Genomic DNA, 16,888 nt, shown 5'->3' with positions numbered 1-16,888 from the left:
AATGCCTCACAGAGTGCACAGTGAAACCTCAATGTTCTTCTCCCTTTCCCCCAGCTTCACTGTCTCCCTGTTTCTACTGTGCCACATTCAAGTTCACACACTTCTCCAAGTGCACTAGGTTCCCATGGCACCCGCGTCGCCCTCCAGGTGCCGCGGTTTGCAGGTGCTGCTTCCTCTTCCTAGAATTACCCTTCGCTCTGCTTCTCACCTGGCCTACTCTGACTCAGGTGTGTTCTGTGGAAGAACAGCCTAAATTGCAATGAGGGAGAGAAAAGGGTTCCCCTGAGAACCTTCTGCCCAGGCCTAGAGCCTGCCTTGAATTATAAGGATCACGCCTCTCTAGGACTGAGAGCTGCTGGGAGGCACGACTGGTGTTTTCCTGCCCAGAAATGTCTCCCTCCTCCACCGTCCTCTGCCAGGTCCTCTGCACAGTGCCCTGCATCTTTCCTTTCACCTGAATCCTCTTCAAGTCAGATACAGCTGGGAGAAGGAGGCTCCTGAAGCCCCGCTGAGAATCAAAATATCAGGGGACACGTGCGTGCTGTGGGCGGCATGGCCAAACGACACCTGGAGGCCAGAGCAGTGAGGCCAGAACCCAGGGGGCCAATCTCGGGCCTCCACAGGGAGGGAGAGAGCCAAATTCTCTAACAGCGTGCGTCAGGCCACTGAGGTTCAAAATAACAATAAAATAAACAGAACAATGTGGTGGCTCACACCTGTAACCCCAGCACTTTGGGAGGCTGAGGCAAGAGGATTGCTTAAGACCACAAGTTCAAGACCAGCCTAGGCAACACAGCAAGACTTCATCTCTATGAAAAATAAAATAAATTTTAAAAATTATCTGGGTATGGTGGCAAGGGCCTGAATGTTTCAGCTACTCAGGAGACTGAAGCAGGAGGATCGCTTGAGCCCAGGAGTTCGAGGCTGCAGTGAGGTAAGACTGTATCACTGCACTCCAGCCTGGGTGACAGAGCAAGACCCTATCTCTAAAATTAAATTGAATTAAATTAATAAAGTAAAATAACATAAATTCAAAAAATTAAAAATTAAATAAAATACATTAATTAAATTTTTAAAAATGCCAAGTAGCTAGTGGTGGGCCCCCTCAGCACGTGAGGCAGGTGGACACTTCCCCAGGCAGTGGGGAGGGCAGGAACAGAGGGGCTGCTCCTCCCGATCACATTGCCTAGAAGTGGCCCCTTTTCACCAACTGTGAAAGTCACAGCCGACATGACAGCTGCCGAGACTGTGATACAAACCACGCAGGAAGCACCGGGCAAGCCAGTGCTGGAGACCTGCAGGCTCCTGGACACAGGGCTGCCTCCTGTGTGGGCTTGCCCTGGCCAGGCCAGACCTGGCCCTCACCCCCACCGCCAGAGCCTTCCCCAGCCCCATGGCCCTTGGCTCAGAGCCTGGCCAGATGACAGACAGCCTGGGGTGCGGGCGAGACCCACTGGACTGGCAGCCGAGGACATGTTCAGGCATGCTGGGGGACTTCTCGGAGCAGGTACCACAACAGCTACACAAGGGTTCAAGTCTTTTCTCCCACAGTCCATCTTCGGGATTGCACAAATGGGCCCCGCCTCGGATGACCTCTCACTGTGATGAGGCACTAGGAGAGCACAGAGCTCCGCACGCAAACAGTAAGTCAGCATGTGGTTAAAAATGTCAATGTGCTCTAGAGTTTAAAACATATCAACTGAGGGAGTAAATCCAGACCGTCTGCTTACCTTGGATCCATTTTGTGCTGTACAAGACTCAAAAGGAACTCAGATTCTGGCTGAAGATTCTGGCTTTTGTTGGACGCCCTGCCCTCACAGTGACAGGTGGAGACCTATTGCAAGCCAGTCTGCACGTGGTGGCCTCACCCGCCAACGCCTTCTGTGGCTTCTTCCCCTTCCCTGAGGCTGGCCAGTGAGCAGGCCCAGGGCTATTCCATGTGTGCGCTAGCTCCGGGCCTGACAGCCAGATGTCTCCTGACCCACCCGCCGCTTCCGCAGGCTGCATCCCAGGAGCCCATCCAGGCAGGCAGGGCTGCTTCCCACTACCTTGGGAAATGTTGGAACTTACACAGACTCCCCCTGCTCAACATCTAGAACACTTCTAGCTCGAATCCTGTGCCCATCTCTGACTGTATCTTTGTTGGTTTGGATTGATTGATAAGGCCCCAAATGCATTGCCACTAGACCGGCCATGTCACGCCATTACAGGGGCACCATGAACATTTTGGAACATGGCATCCTAGAGGGGCAGTGCCCTAGCTCAGTGTTTGTTTCTTTGTTTGTTTAAACTCCATGGGTTTCCTAGTGGTTTTCAGGCACTCACAAGAGCTTAGGTAGCAGAAGAGACCTGTACCCAGATGATGAACCTGGATGCCCTCTCTCATCTTCCCCTCCTCCACCGCAGGCGATGTGCTTCCCATTCGCATAGGGATGCTTCTGGAAAGGGCAGTGTGTGTTCCTGGTTCCATGGTTCCTTAAAGCCGTGGCCTCTAAGCAGCTGGAGCAGTGTTGAGTGGGGACAGGTTCAGGGTCACCAGGCCCAGCTAGAACTCCAGGCTGACCTCAGACCAAAGCCCAGCATCAGAATGAGCTCTTGGGCCACAAGGCCATGTGAGGCTTGAAACTCCACAGTTGGAGGATGCTGGGCCACCTCGCAGGTTTCTCTTAGTGGGACAGCAAAGCAGGCCGAGGCCAGACCCAGGCTGCTGTCTGAAGATGGGAGAGTCAGGGCGCGGGCCTGGCTTCAGCACATAGTATGCAGCGAACTCAGCCACTTAGATGCAGGTGGAGTTGGAGCCAAGCACACCTCGATGCCTCCGAGGCATAACCCCTCACTAGAGGTTAAACACACCTCATCGATAGAGCCAGAGCAGCCCTACTTGAATGGGCTATGTGACCACATGCGTGTCGTTTGGGCTCTCTGCTCCCCTGGTTCCGTAACGTAAAACAGGGAGGTAAAGCCCTAGCTTTGGCGTTGGCTATAAAGCCCGGGAGATAGCGGCTGCCTGCAGGAGAACCTGGCCAACATTAACCATGGCTATGGAGAGTCTCTTGGCCTTAAGTGAGAAAAGAGTTCATGCGCCCAAATCCAGAGCCTTCTTTCCCATTCTCCTTTGAAGAGAACACTCTTCACATAAAAAGAAAGAAGAAACTCAAGATTTTTTCTTCTTTCCTTCTAGAACCACTTCTAGAAGATCAGTTAGGGTCTCAAACTTGGAAGTAATGTATCTATAATTTGTCTAAACTGACGCTTCTATCAAGGCAATGGAAGGTAAGACGGAAGATGCTTCTGTTAAGGTAAATGGAAGAGAAATTATCCGTGGTCTGCATTCCAGCTTGCCACTGCAAGGTGATTCCCTCACACACACTTACACTCACACACATGCACACACAATCACACACACAATCACATTCACACTCATACAATCACACACGATCACATACACTCACACAATCACACTCACACACTCACACTCACATGTACACTTACACCTCTGGTTGAAGGGGAAGGATACCATTATGTAACACCTGCTTTTTAATTATGTGTAATAAGCCAACTATTAATCTATCCCACAAACCAAAGGGTAAGTGTGGTTGAAAGTATTAATGCCACAAAAGACCAGGCTGTGGACTGACTGGGGGCTTCTTTCAACTTGCAGTTCTCTTGCCTCACTCCCAGGGCAACTAGAAGTCCTAAAAAATGTCAAATCATCATCCACGCATTAACACTGAGTGAGCAGCCAAATACACTGCCATCCTGTGTGAGACTCAAAAACCCACAAGGATGTCCTCGCCCTCAGAGCATTAACATACAAGCGAATAAGGAAGAACACCTTAAAAAGGAAGGAAATTTTGACACCCACTACAACATGGATGGACCTTGAGAACATGATGCTCAGTGAGATAAGCCAGACGCAAAAGGACAAATACTGAATTATTCTGCTAATGTGAGCTGCCTAGAGTAGTCGAAGTCATAGAGGCAAAGCAGAATGGTGGCTGCCTGGGGCTGGGAAGAGAAGGGAGTGAGGAGTTGGTATTTAATTGGTACAAAGTTTCAGTTTTGCAACAAGTTTTCTGCAGATGAATGGTGGTGATGTTAACACAAGAATGTGAACGTGCTTATACTACAGAACCGCCAGTGTGGGGGGCATGCCTGCAGTCCCAGCAACTCACCAGGCTGAGGTGGGAGGATGGCTTGAGCTCAGGAGGCTAAGGCTATAGTGAGCGATGCTCATGCCAGGACACTGCAGCCTGGCCCACAGAGTGAGACCCCATCTCTAAAGAGAAAACTACACAACTGTACACTGAAAAATGGCTAAGATGGGCCAGGTGCGGTGGCTCATGCCTGTAATCCCAACACTTTGGGAGGCTGAGATGGGCAGATCATGAGGTCAGCAGTTTGAGACCAGCCTGACCAACATGGTGAAAGCCCGTCTCTACTAAAAATACAAAGATTAGCCGGGCGTGATGGCAGGCGCCTGTAGTCCCAGCTACTTGGGAGGCTGAGGCAGGAGAATGGTGTGAACCTGGGAGGCGGAGCTTGCAGTGAGCCGAGATCACACCACCACACTCCAGCCTGGGAGACAGAGCGAGACTCCGTCTCAAAAAAAAAAAAAAGGGCTAAGATGGTTCACTTTATGTCATATGCATGTTACCACAGTTTTTAAAAGACAGAACAGAAAGAAAAAATTCCACAAAGTTAAGAGGTAAGCAACGCAGCAGGGACCATGAGATCTGGCAGTCGTGGAAGTCAGGGAAGTCTTCCTGGAAGAGGACAAGTTTATGTGGCTGTCACACCCCTTTTAATACAGCAGGAAGTCCTGTCCACCTATAGAATGAAGTCCAGCAAAGTGTGAAGGCTGTCCTTAAACCTAATGCCGTCTATGAGAATCAAGGGCCAGGCCTCAACTATCTAGGCAGCCCCGTCACGAAGGCATAGCATGGTACGGCTATTGTGACTATGTGACCCATATTCTGAGATCCAGTTCCTTTGAGCATGAAGGGGCACTGTTGATAATCACAGTGGACAACAGCATATGGTCTCCTGGGATACAGCAGAAAGAGCCCAGACTTAGGAACGGGCAGACCTGGTTCCAAATCCTAGCTTAGGACACACTTGGGCAAATGCCTTTCTGCCTCTGAGCTTCCGTTTCCCCTCTGTAAAATTTCAATCTCATAAGGTTATTATGAGTATCAAAAATAAGATGAGAAAAACTCCCAGTCCAAGGCCTGACAAGTCCTAAATATTATTAATAAAAGCCTATAATCTTACCTGCAATTCTGAAATCCAAAAACCTCTAAAAACTGAAAGCTTTCTAAACTCGTTTGGTGGCTAAACCAGACTGCAACGAATGTATGGCTCTACATCCCACTTAGTGCAATTCACTCTTATTTTTCTCCACAGAAATCTTTATGTGTTTGATGACAGGCTGCTGCTCCAGTCCCTGCTGGGAGTGGTGTGAATATACTGTGTGTGTGTGTGTGTGTATATATATACACACACAGTATATTCACACAGTGTGTGTATATATATACACACACAGTATATTCACACAGTGTGTGTATATATATACACACAGTATATTCACACAATGTGTGTGTGTATATATATACACACGTGTATGTGTATATATGTATATATGTATATATATGTATTATCTTTCTGAAGTCCGAGGTTTCCATATTAGGCTGGAAGGATGAGATCTCTTAATTATGGCTATCAGTATCCTATGGAGATTTAAATATCTTGTTATCTCTAGATACAGTTACGGAGAATGATATTTAGTGAAAAATTGCATGTTTCATTTTTTAAAAAGCAATGCATAAAATAATGTTCCTGTTTGTTGTTTAAAATATGTATACACATATATAAGCTCGTCTAGGCATGGACCATCTCAGGAAGCAGCTCTGAGGGTGGTGACTGGTTGCTGGGAAACTGAGGTCAAGAGACAGAAATATTCAGATTTTATTGTGTACCTTCTTATGCAATGTGAAATTTGTATCCCATATATAGAATACTTTTTTAAACATTAAACTAAAAAGTTAAAAGACACTTTATACCCATTAGGGTAGCTAATATTTTTTCCTAGAAGAAGAGAAAATAACGAGTGTTGGTGAGAATGTGGAGACACTGGAACCCTCGTGCACTGTGGGTGGGAGGGTAAAATTGTACAGCTGCTGTGGAAAACGGTGCACAGGCTCCTCAGAAAGTACAACCTAGAATTACCGTCGGATCCAGCAAGTCCACTTCTGAAAATACACCTAAAAGAATTGAAAGCAGGAACTCTAAGAGACACCTGCACACCCATGTTCATAGCAACATTCTTCACAAGAGCCCCCAAAATAGAAGCAACCCCAATGTCCATCGGTGGATGGAGAGATAATGAAATGTAGGCTACACACCACAGAACACTATTCAGACTGAAAAAGGAAGGAAATTCTGACACATGCTGTAACATGGATGAAACTTGAGGACATTTGCTCAGTGAACTAAGTCAGACACAGGACAAATACTGTCTGATTCCACTTATATGAGGTACTTATAGGAGTCAGATTCAGAGACAGGAAGTCAAATGGTGGTTGTCAGGGGCTGGAGGGAGGGGGCAATGGGAGTGAGTGTTTAATGGACACGGTTGCAGTTTGGAAAGATGAAAGAGTTCTGGAGATGGATGGTGGTGGTGATGCTCGCACAACCATGTGAGTGGACTAAATGCCACTGAACTGTACATTTTAAATGGTTAAAATGAGCTGTAAACCCAGCACTTTGGGAGGCCGAGGCAAGAAGATCACGAGGTCAAGAGATCGAGATCATCCTGGCCAACATGATGAAGCCCCATCTCTACTAAAAATGCAAAAATTAGCTGGGCATGGTGGCGGGCACCTGTAGTCCCAGCTACTCGGGAGACTGAGGCAAGAGAATTGTTTGAACCCAGGAGATGGAGGTTGCAGTGAGCCAAGACCATGTCACTGCACTACAGCCTGACAACAGAGCCAGACTCCGTCTCAAATAAAATAAAATAAAATGGCAAACATTATGTGATGTGTGTTTTATGACAATAATAAAGTTAAAGGAACAATTTCCTGCATGAAATATTCCTTAGGAATGCCCATGTCTCTGGAGCTCAATCTTCCTCTGAGCTGCGCAGGGTGGCAGTTGGCACAGGCTCAGGGGCCTATGAATAATGCATGATGACTCAGGGCCCATTGTCAGGGATTGCCCTCCAGGGCTCTGCAGGCCCTGCTGACCTCAGTGTGCCCTTTGAGCAGGCTGGTTTGAGCCATGGAGGAGCAGAAGCGGGGCTTGAGTCTCACATGGACAGGCTGGCGGTGGTGTGGCATAAACGCACATTGCCAGGAGCTGGAGCCTGGTTATGGTGAGCAACAGACTCCTAGACATGCCCCCAGGGAGTCATGATCACAAGATGCTTGGGTTGAGCCACTGGTGTCTCCATCAGGGTCCAGTCCTTCTGGGTAAGGGATGAGGGGTCCCTGCTTCTCTTTGAAAGAAGTCACTTCCCAGTCAGGGCTTCTCCTGCAGGTCTAAAGAGGCAAAGATGTGACAGCTCCCTGTTCCCTTAATATCTTGACACCTGAGGTTCTCTTTTTGTCTTTTATTCCATTTCTTTCTTTTAAAAAAAAAAAGATTTTAATTTCTTTGATTTTCATCAAAGAAGGGGCTTTCTGGCGGAGTTAGAGGATTTGAACCATTTCTCTGCACCAACTGGCAATTTCAGCTTATTTTCTGGGGTTCTCCTTACCATTAAAATGTGGCCCACTGCGACCCTCAGATTTCAAGTGCCCCTGCCCAACAAGGAAGGACAGCCACTGAGTCTTTCAATTACTCTGGGGGAGCTGGTCCCCGTCCCACCTCTAACGCAGCTCACACGGGCAGGTCCACGGGCTCCTCGCTTGTATCACAGACCCTCAGCGATTCCACGCACAGATCAGACAGGAAAACTGTGCCCAGCCTAGGACTTCAATAGAGGGGACTATAATGTGGGGAACTGGCCACAAAGATGTTGAAGGAGCTGAAAAGTCAAATAGGATTAGTGAGGCAAACCAGAGAGACGTAACAGGAAGAAGTTTCTACCCACCCTGGGCTTGGAAAGAGAATGTTACCCAAACCCGAATCCCAGGCTGCCTGGTGGGAATTGGAAGTATGGAGGGAGGGGCCATCCACCCACAAAGGTTCAGTGTTAGGGGCCCTGACCAGGCCAGAGTGAGATGGAGAGACTCCCTGGCATCTCCCTTCCCCTAGCCGTGCGGTTGATTCTTACTGACTCCCTTGGGCTGAGCCCAGCCAGGAGCAGGAGTCCAGGGATCCTGGGAATGACGTTTGCAGAAGACAGAGCACTGCAGTCCAAAGCAGAGCAGGGAATCCAGGAAAACAACTACAGTCCACCAGTCTGGTGGCCAGGGTCATCCCCAACTCAGAAGGAATTTTTCCACTTTTTTTGTTCTGTCCTGGCATTTCTGTTTTAGATGCCTCATATGCAAACAAATTGAATTCAAAGTTTCACAGAATAGGAACATTTAAATTTGTCTGGAAAGCTCAGCTTGGAGCCTGTCAATCACTTCCAAATCTCCCAAGTATATTTGTGTCCTCTGACTCTCCCCCGGCCAGACTGAGTGTCTCCACAGCCAACACCTGCTCTGCAAGGAGCAGGCTATCCTGGGCAGGCGTGAGATGCTGAGAAGCATAAGAAAGCTGGATTCCACCGGGTTTCTGCGGGAGGAGGCAGCTGCATAAGAGGTTTCCACGCCACCCAGAGAGAAGATGCATTATTTCCTCCACCTGGGCTGGGCCTCCAGGTACTACTGAGACCAGAGGTCACTGTGGTTCCGTGGGCTGAGCCATAGATTAGGATCTCAATGGTTCTTTGTTTAAATCCAGCTGAGGCATCCAACCTTGCATGACCTTGAGCCATACACAACTCTTAGGATGCAACCTGCTTTATGAGATGAGAAAGACACGAGGAAGACATCAGTGAGGGACCCTGGAAGGTAAATGAACAATCATGACAATGTCCGGCACTCACACCGTGCCCTTCCTCTGAGGCGTGCCCTGAAGGACAATCTTGCTTGTCCTTGAAATTATCCTTGTGAGGCTGAGGTCAAGGATTCCCATTGCAGCTTGAGGGGTGAGGTTAAAAGTCTGCTATCCAGCTCCTAGGAAATACGTAAAATTAGATCTGGGATGAGCCTGTCAGTAGTAGATAGAGAACTTTTATGAAGTTAAGGGTAAACTGGCTGGTCTGGGTCTAGAACTGGGAATGGTGCCTAGCAGCACATTTTTGAGAACATGCAGCCAGGTTTGGTGTGTCATGGAGTGTGTGTGTGCACGCATGTGTGTGTGTGAGCATGTGTATGTGGGTGTGTGTGACTGTGTGTGAGTGTGAGTGTGTGAGCATGTGCATGAGAGAGCATGTGTGTGTGAGTGCATGTATGTGTGTGCATGAGTGTGTGAGTGGGTGTGTGAGAGTGTGTGTGTGTGTGTGAGAAAGCATTGTGTGAGTGTGTGGGTGTGTGTGGGTGAGGGTGTGAATGTGTGAGTGTGAGAAAGCATTGTGTGAGTGTGTGGGTGTGTGAGTGTGTGTGGATGTGAGTGTGTGGGTGTGAGAGTGTGAGTGTGTGTGTGTGTATGAGTGAATGTATGAATGTGTGTGTGAATGTGAATGTGCAAATGTGTGTGAGAGTGTGAGTGTGTGACTGTGTGTGTCTGTGAGAATGTGAGTGTGTGTGTGAGAGACAGTGTGAGTGTGTGAGTGACTGTGTGTGTATGTGTGTCTTTGGATACACAGACATCCTGGAGCATATGCACATTTCCTTCCTTGTTCAAATAAACCCTACGGTTAAAGTGCTTTGACATCTGGTCTCTGCAGCCCTCCACAGGAGGCAGGGCAAGCACTACTAAGCCCACTACAAACAGGTCAGCTAAGGCTCCCCTCAGTGACTTGCCCAGGGTCAAGGAAGAATGAGCGTCAGAGCCCCGAGCCCGTGTGCTCCCTTCTGTGCCGGGCTGCTTCTCCTGGGCATGGCTGTGCCTTGTGAATGGGACATTTCTCCTTTGATGTGCCCTAGGTTCCTTAAGTAACTTAGATATTGCTCAGGTGGGGTGAGGGGAAAATGTATTTTCAGGTCATATTACTCGAAACAAAATAATGTAGACTAACTGACATTGAAAACACATATTTATTTTGTACAATACTGGAGGTTTGGAGTCCAAGTTCAAAGTGTCAGCTAGATTGGTTCCTGGTGAGGGCTCTCCTCCTGGTTTGCAGGTAGCCACTTTCTCTTTGCATCCTCACCTGGTGGGAAGAGAGAGACCGCGTGCTCTCCTTACCAGATCCATCATGAGGGCCCCGCCCCGTGACTTAATGTAACCCTAATTACCTACCAAAGGCCCATCCCCAAATACCATCACATTGGTGGTTAAGCTTCAACATAGGAATTTCGGGAGGACACAAACATTCCATCTACAGCATGGGTGGAAACCCATATCTTCATCACCACCTGTGGTGGCCACACACTGCAGCCATCGAGACAGTGGGCATGTTCTCCTTACAACTCGATCCAAGGAGCAGGGAAGGAGGGCAACGCTGGGAGAGATTAAGAATATTAAGAAGAGAATAGGGTAGCCAGATTCAGTAAATAAAAATACAAAATGCCTAATTCTGAATTTCAGATAAAGAACAAATACTTTTTAGCATAAGTATGCCCCAAACTAAGCATGGCAAAGGACATATTTATGCTAAAAAATTACGTATTATCTAATAATAAATTATTATTATTTTCTGCAATTCACATTAACTGGGCATCCTGTATTTTCATCTGGCAACCCTAAAAGAGAAGGGCCAAAATCTGCTGAGTCAAGCCGGTGGATTCCAGGAGGGACTATTGCTGGATTTCTGGACTGATGCTTGCTTTATAATACTTAACTGTTTTTAGCCCCTTCCCTCCCTCCCTCCCTCCCTCCCTCCCTCTCTTCTTTTCTTTTCTTTTCTTTTTTTTTTTCTTTTTTTCCTTTTCTTTTCTTTTCTTTTTTTCTTCTTTATTTCTGACCAGGTTCTCACTCTCTACTGAGGTTGGAATGCAATGGCACAATCTCAGCTCACTGTGGCCTCAACCCTCAGGATCATGTGATCCTCCCACCTTAGCCTCCTGAGTAGCTGGGATTACAGGTGCGCACTACCATGCTCAGCTAATTTGTGTATTTTTTGTAGAGATGGGGTCTCACTATGATGTTGTCCAGGCTGATCTTGAGCTCCTGGGGTCAAGCAATCTGCCTGCCTCAGCTCCCTAAAGTATTGAGAGTACAGGCATTAGCCACCACACCCAGAAACGTCTGTTTTTAGCCATGGTCTCTTTAGGCGTTCTCTATCACTCTAAGTCAAAACTATTCCTTAAACATGCAGGGCTCGAAGTGTTGATCTCCTGGAGAGCCTAGTCACCTCCAAGCCAGAGGGCTTACAGTAGGCTGCCCTCAGACAAGCAAGGAAATGACAGACTTTCTACCCCAACTCAGATCTAGGTTTCAGGACTCATTCTAGGAACAGCTGCAACTGCCACGTAGACTGTGAGGAAACCTTCTCAGGGTTCTAGAAAAAACAGTGGAGGAGAAGGTGGGGAGGGGGAAGGAGAAAGAGAGTTAAAACAAAGAGAGAGACAGAGAAAATTAAAGATTGTATCAAGCCTCTCCCAACTCCCTCCTCTCTCCCTGGAACACAGGAGTAAATGTTAAGAAGAGAAGGATGAGATTTCTACCCTATCTGAAGAAAACTACAAAACATGAGAGTTTGAAAAGGCAATAAGGAAGATAGAGGCCAATCCTGTAATTTTTCAGATGAAGAAAGTAAGGCCCAAGAAGAAGAAATTACTGTATTCAGATCACACAGTTTTAAGGATTCGAGCCAATACTGGATCCTGACCCAGTGTTTACTATTCTCTGCAGTGTTCCATTATTCGTGGATTGCAACGATGAAAGAATGCTTAGAAGTGATCTAGTTCAACCTCCTGACTTTAAAATAAGAAAAGATAGATTGAGAGAGGTCAAATAATTTGCTCAAAGTCACAGTTGGCTTTTTGCTACCAATCTAAGCTTCTTTTCCCTAGTCTTTGCATATACACATAACAATGTGTTGAATCATTTCAAAATTATTTCAAAAATTCACCCAGAGTAAATGTACTTATTCAGGAGAGCAGTGGAAATAGGAAATATAGCAAACATAAAAACACCTCATCCCTATGACTCAATTTATACCGGTCCATGAACAGTTAACAGTTTTCAACACCTAACACCTCTCTTCCTGTGATAACTGGCAGCCAGAGTTATTTTGCAAAACTGTGTTTCCAAGTCCTCAGGAGGAATACACGTGTAAGTATGCTTTAAATTTGCAAATGTTTTATCTTTGAGCTCCTTAAACGGTTAACACTATTAATCTTCATCTTTAAGCTGCTGTTAAGTTTGTTATGTTTATACATATGTGTGTGTATCTATACAGAACTTTTTTCACTGGTCCTGTGACTCCTAGAACTGTATCCTTCTACCCGCTATACATTTCCCTATGTAAATAATATGGCTTTCACTCATGATGGAAACAAGACAGAAGGAATGAGGTCAAGGAGGAAATAAATTTGGATAGAAAGAAGCCATCAAAACCCTGTGAATAAAATTCACATGCAAGTTTCGGTGACTCGTAAGAGCACAGAGAGAAAAAAACAGGGATTATTCAGGAGCAGGCTCCTGTAGGGTAGAAGGCGCTGCACAGCGGGAGTGCGGGGCGGGCACAGGTCAGCACCAGGATGCATCAAGGGCATTGGGAAGTGCTGAGGGCCAGGCCACACTTAACTCAGGTCTGTGCCCTTTAGTGGAAAGAAGCCTCAGAGTGTTTTCACCCTGCGAATCTCCTCTGTGCAAGAAAAGACCAGTTGATGTCCTTGAAAACTTTCCTATTTGGCCAGTTCATTCTTATTTCAAAATTTTATATTATTATATTTTTTAGAGACAGGGTCTCACTATGTTGCCCAGGCTAGACTCGAACTCCTGGGCTAAGTGAGCCTCCCACCTCAGCCTCCTGAGTTGCTACCATGCCCAGCTTGCCCAGTTCATTCTTAATGAGGCCAAACACATTGGCCATGCAGTTCACAAACAAAAGGGAATGTCTGTAGTGCTGGTCAGACACAAACTCATTGTACTTTACAGAGGAAGCTCCATGCAGAATGTTCAAATATCATCCTCTAAAGGTTGACTCTAAGTACACAGAAGCAGTGTAGGGGCGCAGACAGCTCAGCTGAGCACTCAGCACATCAAACAAGAAAGCATACGGTGGTTTCCCTCTACCCAGAGCAGGGTCTGATACAGAGGAGCAAGCCTGGACTTTGTCCTTGGGCAAATTGCCCCATTAGGGGAGGGAGGAACCTACTCTCCAGACTTTCTGGTTTGAAGCAGTGCCTGGGTCTGAGCAGAGCAAGGAACGCTTCCCGCTACAGCCAAACTAGACTAGCCTAGGCCCTGAGAGCCATGACCTCACATGTGTCTTTTTCTCCAGGCACACTGGAAAGCTTAGTCCTCCCACCGTGACTGTCTGTTCCCGAGATAGTCCCTTTACATGGAGAACCCTTGCCCATCCCACCCACCCCCACACCATAAAAAATCCATGTGAGAAGGTTTGAACGGATTTAGTGATCCTGCACTCCAACCCTGCCTATCTATTCATCAAAGTTCACTTCAAATACCACTTTATAAAGACATTGTGGTTCTTCTGTCTCCCAATTCATTGGTACTTTGGTGCTCTTACGGTATACATCACATTCAGTCTTGTATTAGAGTTGTTTGTGTACATATTTTCTGCCCTCACTCTAGGGCCAGATTAAAACCTATAAATCTTAAAATATTTTGGTCTCCTGAAAATTAAACAGTATCATTCATAGTTTCCACTATTAAAGATTTTATGCTTTTGGAATAAAATATGTCATTCTTCACCCCCCTCTCCCAAAAACCCCAAAACTTTGTTCCTCTGCTTTTCTGGTTTCCCATGTGCTGCTTAGAGTGCTTAGTGGGTTTTCCAGCAGCCCTGATCCCAAGCCCATGTGAGACCATGAGCATTTTCAAGACAAAAGTGTCCTTACTCCTCTTTATGAGACTGCCAAGATTAAACACGGAGCTCAGAACACAGTATGAACACAATAAATGTAGGATGAAATGAACAAAGCTAGCATTCACTAACGAGAGCTCCTCAAATGATGAGCAAGAAGAAGTTGAAATGGTGCCATCCAAGGCTTCCCAGTGCCCCTGGAGACCACACAGCCCCCTTACACAGGAAATGACATGATTCCTGATAAGCAAGCAGTACACACTGCACAGCTTCCTTCCCTTCCTCCCCCTGCCACTCAACACCTTTGGCAAACAGCCGCCTGCCTTCATCCTTCATTAGGAAAGCATTCATGAGACAACAGCATTAACAGTGCACGAACTAATGCTTCTTCGAATTTTTCTGGGGTCTGCTGCTGCTACTGCTAAAATCCACTCGCCTTCAGATGCAGTTTCTCAAATGGCTTAAAAGCTTCTCTGCTTTTGATCCCTGCAGCATCACTTTCTACTCCCCCAGTCAGAAACCAGAAGCCACCCACCGCCGTTTCCTGCGTCCATGATAGTAGAAAGCTGCAGAGAACAGCTGGCCGCTGGGTTGCCAGGTTGTGGGCTGGGTAGGGAGGATCCATTGCAGGAGCATTGGAAAGCCTTGAGCACCGCGCCCTGCCTGTCCACACAGCAGTACCTTCACAGCCTTTTAGCAGTTCCGATCAGGTTTCTGCCTCTTAAAGCAGCCCCACAGACTAAAAGCCATCATCTGGAATTGGGAGTAAAAGTGCCCACAGGATATGAAGCGCTCTAAGAAAATTCAGCTGGGCAGGTATTTTAAGGTCACTGACTGACTCCAAATTGAAGGTAGAACCCATACTGACCGCAATTCATCACACTTCTGTAACTTCAGAACTCACTGCTGGCTCGTGGGGAAGGTTGCGATTGTATTCAGTCCGGATATCTGAACATATTATTTAGAAATATTAGCTTATCCAGCTGCCTACGGAGCTTCCCATCTGGGCTTTCAGTTGCTACATTCTCTAAAGCCGTATCTGACCCACACCTTCCTAACACTATGTGCTTCTTCAGCATCCACCCAGTGTTACAACTTTTAGAATTGGTCTAGCTGTTTTTCCAGTCTTCACTGGAAAGCCCTTGCCCCCAAATATAAAAAATAATAAACCATTCACCCCTAAACTTCAGGAGGGCTTCCAATCGTCTTTAAGCACTCATTTAAAAGAAAAGTCTTTTATTCTCTTATAATAGTATTAAATCATTAGCAAATGATTCTCAAAACTATTTTTCTGAGTGCTCTCTTCTGTGTGAGAATGTAGGAAATGATGACCAAGTATATGAAGTTTTTGGTGAGCAGGGCAGGCCTGGTAGGTGATGTGAAAGCTTGTAACTATTTGTCTGTTACCTACCTAAGACTTGGAAGCCTCCTCCTCACTTTGAGTGGTCCCTCCTTTCTGGACCGAACCAATGTTCATCTTACATATGTTGATTGATGTCTCATGTTTTTCTAAAATACATAAAACCAGGCTGTGATCTGACCACCCTGGGCACATGTCGTCAAGACCTCCTGAGGCTGTGTCATGGGCGCACACCCTCAACCTTGGCAAAATACACTTTCTAAATTAACAGAGACCTGTCTCCCTCAACCTTCACAAAATAAACTTTCTAAATTAACAGAGACCTGTCTCAGATATTCAGAGTTCGCAGTGGGGTGAAAGTGGGAGCCACCCTGAGCAAACCAATCGTCCTCACTATCCACAGTCACAAGCACATGTATTGGGTTGAATAATGTCTCCCCAAATCCATGTCCACTTGGAACCTGTGAATGGGATTTTTTTGGAAATACAGTCTTTGCTGACACAATGGAGTTAAGATGAGGTCGTCCTGGACTACAGTGGGCTCTAAATCTAATAGGAACAGTATTTATGAAGCGGCGTCGTTGTCTAGGGTAATACCTGAGCTTTGTTTCCTTCTGCCAAGAAAATTAAGGACGCAGACACACACAAGAAGTGAATTTAAGAGCAGAGGTTTAATAGGCAAAAGAAAGAGAAAGGAGAACAACTCTTTCTCCCTTGCCAGAGAGAAAGGGGCACCTGAATGGGAGTCCTGGCCCACGGGAGTGCCCTTGATTTCATAGACAGCCTTGAGGAAGTGGTGTTTGATTTATGTAGGGCCCAAAGATTGGTTGGACCAGGTGTGACATTTACATAGCGCGGGGAATCTGGTGGCCTCACCATAATCTTATTATGGAAATAAGATCTTTGCCTGGCAGGGGCCATATTGTCTTCTCCTTACTGTACACATGGCTGACAAAGAGAAGGGAAGATGCGGGGCCGTGTTGGACATGCCTAGTCCCAGGTGGCCTTCTCCTATTGGCACAGCTGCCAGCATTCACCCATGCAAGCTTCTAGCTTGCTTGTCTATGTCTGCAGCTTGATTTTACAGGCTGCTCATTATTAGAAAAGAAAATGATCTGAGAGCTGCTTTTCATTAAAAGGAATCCTTACTGAGGACTTCCTTATCCTCACTACCTGCCTAAATAATTTCTTCTTAACCCCTATATATAAGAGGAGAAGGCAGACACACAGAGGGAACACAGTGTGACAGCACACACAGAGTCTGGAGGGAGGCCTCTACAGGCCCAGGAATGCCAAAGGGAGACGCACAGACTGGTTTCTCTCACAGCCCCCAGAAAAACCCAACCCTGCCAGCACCTGGATCTCAGACCTCTGGCCTCCGGAACTGTGAGAGAATAACTTGCTGCTGTTTTAAGATTCCCAGCTTGTGGTCA

The 16,888-nt window shown here is 46.7% G+C and overlaps 1 non-coding gene across 1 annotated transcript; it reads left to right on the top strand.

Moving 5' to 3' along the window:
• The first annotated feature begins 15,179 nt into the window (after positions 1-15,179).
• LOC112426817 (U7 small nuclear RNA) lies at positions 15,180-15,239 on the top strand. Its single transcript, XR_003018226.2, has one exon. It is a non-coding gene; the product is annotated as a U7 small nuclear RNA (small nuclear RNA).
• The last annotated feature ends 1,649 nt before the right edge of the window (positions 15,240-16,888 follow it).

Source organism: Macaca nemestrina, chromosome 10 (genome assembly GCF_043159975.1).
Source record: "Macaca nemestrina isolate mMacNem1 chromosome 10, mMacNem.hap1, whole genome shotgun sequence".
Classification (NCBI taxonomy): Eukaryota; Metazoa; Chordata; class Mammalia; order Primates; family Cercopithecidae; genus Macaca; species Macaca nemestrina.
Note: the sequence above shows the minus strand (reverse complement) of the source record. Positions and strands in the feature narration are given on the sequence as shown.